Here is a 6,183-nt window from a genome sequence, read left to right on the forward strand (position 1 = left end):
TTTTATCAGCATTGGAACACTTTGCTGCTGCTTTCACTCCAAGGCTATGGATTATATTTTTACTGGAATGAAGTGTCATTAGTCACTAAACATTCAGTCCAATGACATCCTAAAATAATTCACTGTTGACAAGTTAACATTAACTAAAGTGCAATGATAACATTAATGAAAGCACAATGAGACGTCCACAGAATGTAATGTCATTTAAATTCCAACATTTGTCATTTAGGACAGTCTCTGACCATACCCCTGGAGCAATTTTAGGGACAAGAGCTGTTGCAAATGTCCACCTTTAAAGTATGAACATAATTTATCCACACAAAGACCCACCCACCCCCACACACACACACACACACACACACTAGTCAAAATTCTTCGGACACAATAAATTACACATCTTGATGCATATAAAGAACAAAAAAAAGGGTGAAAGAACAAAAAAAATCAGGAAGGTGATCCTTTGGGTTTGCAGAGAGAGGCGGTAACCAGGTCATTGAAATGTAACTTCTGGCCACCCAGACTTGAACTTTCTGTAACACAAAGTTTACACAATGTTTTTGTTTGTTGGTGTTTACTACAATGACAAAATTAATTTTACACCTTATAGGCTACTGTTGATATGTAATGCATGGAAGTGGACACTGCAGTTATCTTCATATATCATCCACGGTTATTGAAAAATGAATTTGGTAATTAAACAACATGTTTCAATTGCATTACATTATTTGAATTAACGTTACACGTAAAAATAGATAACATTTTAAAAATATAACAGCAGGTTTTGAAACAATGACCAGCTTTGTTAATGTCAAGCATAATCAGTTAGGAGTTTTAACTAAGACTCATTCTTATGGAACACTGTACTAAATCTGTTAATAGTTATTGATCGCTTAAATATCAGTGCAGTTATAATACATAGGCCTGCATATTTTACGTAACGTAGTCACAATATGCGTATGGTCTTCAGTGTCCATAATCTGCAGCGTAAATCCAAAATATGTATTGCAGAAATATTTAGCACAAAAGGGTAACAGACAAAATAAAGATGTAATTTATCTGTGCTGCTAATGCTGTTTTAACGTGATCTCGGAATAATCGTATATATGAGTTTTGAAGGTAATGTCCTCCCATTTTCAAACTGGAATGCAATGAGCTTGTAATCATGATTTAACTACGTCAAGACTAAAACATCAACCGCCAAGATACTGCACTTTTTGATAACGTGTAATACGTTGTACAACTCTAAACTTACCCCATTCAAACTCCTCTTTCTTGACGCTGAAAAGCCTTGGGAAGTTGACGTCGTCTTTTTTTTTTTTTTTTTTTTTTTTTGGTGGGTGGGGATTCGCAGCGTGTATTAACCCCATGACATTAAACAAACCAATCAAAAGACTCTGGAGGTTTGTACAGCCCACTTGGAGCTGAAGTCCCACCCATTTGGAGCTAACCCGCCCATTTGGAGCTGGCTCCGACCTCCGTTTATACCCATCTCCACAATCTCCTGAAAGACTTAACATGCAAAAATATATGGTTAGTGTTGCACATTTATCTTCTATCATTCCAGTCAAACAACATTCTTTTATATTATTCAATAGACTGTTAACACGCTAACAAACGTTAATATTTAATGGTACGTCAAATGTAATTTGAAGTTAATGGTAGGCCCCTAACAAGGTACACAAACAAGGTTGCTACCACTAATTAGATTTCATTGAACAATTAAACCAAAGTAGGCACCAAGTCGTCCACCAAGATAACAATTAAAATCAAACTTACAACGCAAAAAAACATTAATTACTCCGATGACCAATTTCTGAACTTACCGTTTGATCAATCGCAACCATTACTGAAGCGTTTGGGTGCAGTTATATCTGATTGGTTGCGCCCACGTTGGTCGATACTGATTGGCTCCCACCGAATGGCAGGTCCCGCCTACCACCCGGCTGCCAGTTACTGCCTTCCGGCTGTCAGTTACTGTCTTCCGGCTGTCAATGGCAGCCACTTCCTGCTGCCAGCTGCCGATTTTTTATCTGAACCCCTGCTGGTAGATGACCTCTTGTATTTTTTTTTTTTTTTTTTTTTTTTTTTTACACCAGCATATGGCAGACACTGAATGTTTACTTTGTTTACCTGTTTAATGTTTTTAAAGCTGGTCATAATTTGATATTTTTTGTTATGGTAAGTCTATTATCAATAGCTAAAATTAAGAAGAAGTTGATCTCATATTTAAATAGACCTTAGTTACAATAGTTGTTCAGTTTGTAGTTTTCCTTTCCTCCCTTTATAGTGTATAGAGGATTATAGTTGTTCATTTGTTGGCCTTTATTTCTTGAAATACTAGGGGGCTGAAAGATAATGTAAAATGTAAGGCTATTTTTCTTTTCTGTAAGGAGCAAAGGGCTAATTGTGTTTTTTTTTTTTTTTTTTTTTTTTTTTTGTTGCAAGAAACCCACTCAGCTGAGGCTGACACACAATTTAGGAAATTGCAATGAGGAGAGTCTCTCTTTTTCAGTCATGGAACATCACATTCGGCAGGAGTTATGATTCTGTTAAACAGATTTCCTGGGAAAATTATTATTATTATTATATTATTATAATTAAAATTGACCCATACCGGCTATTGGACAATGATCGCAACAGAAATTAATGGTATAAATTACATTTTGTTATGTGTGTATGGTTATAACAAAGCACAGAACAAAAATCTTTTCTCATCTTTAAGTAAGTGCTTAGAAGAATGAAACATGATTTTTTCAACCGATAGAGTAATAATTGGTGGATATTTTAACCTGGCCCCTGATCTTTGGTTGGACCGCCTACCGTCAAAGAGACACTGCCACACATTTGACGAAACAATCGTTGAATTGACCACAAAGACCAATCTAATAGATTACTGGAGAATGAAAAACCCAACCAGAAAATTATTTACCTGGTTTAACTCATCTAATAATGGCCAGTGCTCAAGATTGGATTATTGGTTAATATCGGACAATTTAGTTAATGAGGTAAATAGATGTGAACTTCAGCATCACCCCTAACTGATCATAGTGTAATATTTTTGACACTTTCTCCGGATGGAGGAGAGAATAACATAAACCCCATATGGAAATGTAATAATACCCTCTTGGAAGATACTGAGTTTTGTAATGCAGTTAAACAATTGGTTAAAGAAGTAGGTGAATTGGAAATGTGTTCACTGAGTAAATGGGAATGGTTCAAAGTTAAAGAGAGAGAGTTTTTTTTTTTTTTTTTAAGCTGTACATGTGGAAAGTGCAGTTTGATGACAACATCGCATGTTGTTTACTTGATGTGCTTATGCGCCAATAGCTAAGTTAACAACACCGAGATATTTGAAGCAGTTTTACTCACCGCCTGCGGTTCCAACACACGATCGTGACCCTTTTCCGTTGGGACTGCATTATCCTTAAGAAATAAACAATGTGCAAATCCGGCGTCAAACTGGGCCTTGTTTGTAAAACAAGCATCTTCGAAATGCAGGGAACAAACAAAAACACTTGCACAACTCCGTTGATGCTCTGTAAAAATAAACTCCATCCACTGGTCCCTTAATGCTGTTTTTTTTTTTTTTGGTAATCTGTGCAGGGTTGTCTTGCCCTGGGAACCAAAAACACACTTCGGTGTGACAATTCGGTCTCCCGCTCTGATCAGTGAATGTCTGTGCTCTCAGTGCTCTGCTATACAGGAGCGCGCGCTCTTCCGGCAGACGTGCCCTAAGGTTGTTCGAAAAACACATTATTTTTCACATATTTTACATTATTACAACACCTCTCCCACTACTCTGGCATGAACGGCTCAAATAGTTCCTGCATCAAATGTGTTGTGATCAGTTATCTGTGCCAGTGTGTGTTGTGTTCTGTGAGCTGGGCCGGTGTGTGTTGTGATCGGTGAGCTGGGCCATTGTGTGTTGTGTTCGGTGAGCTGGGCCAGTGTGTGTTGTGATCGGTGAGCAGGGCCAGTGTGTGTTGTGTTCGGTGAGCTGGGCCAGTGTGTGTTGTGATCGGTGAGCTGGGCCAGTGTGTGTTGTGTTCGGTGAGCTGGGCCAGTGTGTGTTGTGATCGGTGAGCTGGGCCAGTGTGTGTTGTGATCGGTGAGCTGGGCCGGTGTGTGTTGTGTTCGGTGAGCTGGGCCAGTGTGTGTTGTGATCGGTGAGCTGGGCCAGTGTGTGTTGTGATCGGTGAGCTGGGCCAGTGTGTGTTGTGATCGGTGAGCTGGGCCGGTGTGTGTTGTGATCGGTTAGCTGGGCCGGTGTGTGTTGGGTTCGGTGAGCTGGGCCGGTGTGTGTTGTGTTCGGTGAGCTGGGCCAGTGTGTGTTGTGATCGGTGAGCTGGGCCGGTGTGTGTTGTGATCGGTGAGCTGGGCCATTGTGTGTTGTGATCGGTGAGCTGGGCCAGTGTGTGTTGTGATCGGTTAGCTGGGCCGGTGTGTGTTGTGTTCGGTGAGCTGGGGCAGTGTGTGTTGTGATCGGTGAGCTGGGCCGGTGTGTGTTGTGTTCGGTGAGCTGGGCCGGTGTGTGTTGTGATCGGTGAGCTGTGCCATTGTGTGTTGTGATCGGTGAGCTGGGCCAGTGTGTGTTGTGATTGGTGAGCTTTGCCAGTGTGTGTTGTGATCGGTGAGCTGTGCCAGTGTGTGTTGTGATCGGTGAGCTGGGCAAGTGTGTTGTGTTCGGTGAGCTGGGGCAGTGTGTGTTGTGATCGGTGAGCTGGGTCATTGTGTGTTGTGTTTGGTGAGCTGGGGCAGTGTGTGTTGTGATCGGTGAGCTGGGCCAGTGTGTGCTGTGTTCGGTGAGCTGGGTCAGTGTGTGTTGTGTTCGGTGAGCTGTGCCGGTGTGCGTTGTGTTCGGTGAGCTGGGTCAGTGTGTGTTGTGTTCGGTGAGCTGGGCCAGTGTGTGTTGTGTTCGGTTATCAGGGCCAGTGTGTGTTGTGTTCGTTGAGCTGGGCCAGTGTGTGTTGTGATCGGTGAGCTGTGCCAGTGTGTGTTGTGTTCGGTGAGCTGGGCCGGTGTGTGTTGTGTTCGGTGAGCTGGGCCGGTGTGTGTTGTGATCGGTGAGCTGGGCCGGTGTGTGTTGTGTTCGGTGAGCTGGGCCGGTGTGTGTTGTGTTCGGAGAGCTGGGCCGGTGTGTGTTGTGTTCGGAGAGCTGGGCCGGTGTGTGTTGTGTTCAGTGTGTGTTGTGATCGGTGAGCTGGGCCAGTGTGTGTTTTTTTCGGTGAGCTGGGCCGGTGTGTTTTGTGATCGGTGAGCTGGGCCGGTGTGTGTTGTGTTCGGTGAGCTGGGCCGGTGTGTGTTGTGTTCGGAGAGCTGGGCCGGTGTGTGTTGTGTTCGGTGAGCTGGGCCAGTGTTTGTTGCTGAAGACACATCTTTATTTGTGCGTTGCTGGCTTTAGATGCTGCTTGAAGTGAGAAAATGACAGAAGTGTTAAAAGAGGCCTAATAAAGCTTGAGCTGATGGTTGTGGTTTGACTTCTGCTCTGTTTTCTGCTCTATATTTTTAACCAGAGCAAGGAGTATAGTTATTCTTATTCTTCATTTGTAGTTTCATAAACCTCAAAATACTTCAACAAGAGCAAAAGATTCCCAGCAACATGTTCATGTCATTTTCATTTACTTCCTTTAGAAAACCTGTTCCAATTCATATTGCTTTCACAAGTTCACATTTACTTATAATTGAAAAAAGTTAAGCATATTTGGCGTGCTGTCAGGGGAGAAAGCTCCGAGCCTTCAAAAAAGAATAAAAACAAACAAAACAATATATAAATATATTCTTCTTCTAGTTCTTGTTCTCCATACTGAGAGTTATTCAAGTGCAGTATCTGAGCTGATCATGTTTTGATGGATTTTGATGACCATGCTCCAGTCTTTGAAGTTGTGGCAAGTGTTTATGAGCAGAAATACTAATGTTGAGGATGTATTTTTATCTCTGTGAGGTATCTGTGTGGTACAATTATACTGTTTTGATCAGGCCTCGTGAAACTGGTCAGGCTCCTAATAACTGTTTACATCCTTTGTTTATGGACTGCTCTCTAAAATCTATATAAACTAACATGTGTCTGCTTTATTAGACTGAATGACATGAGCATCAAACAGATATAAAGAAAACTGCTGAAGATTCAGAGTCTCCTGGTTTTACTTCTCACTTCTAAAAGTAAAATATTTAGATAATGTCAGA

General features: G+C 41.7%; 1 protein-coding gene across 1 annotated transcript in view; it reads left to right on the plus strand.

Moving 5' to 3' along the window:
• The window catches only part of LOC113096652 (Fc receptor-like protein 5), a 223,646-nt gene that overhangs the window by 65,712 nt on the left and 151,751 nt on the right, over positions 1-6,183 (plus strand). The gene's annotated exons all lie outside the window — the stretch shown is intronic.

The sequence above is a fragment of the Carassius auratus genome, unplaced genomic scaffold (assembly GCF_003368295.1).
Source record: "Carassius auratus strain Wakin unplaced genomic scaffold, ASM336829v1 scaf_tig00216014, whole genome shotgun sequence".
NCBI lineage: Eukaryota > Metazoa > Chordata > Actinopteri > Cypriniformes > Cyprinidae > Carassius > Carassius auratus.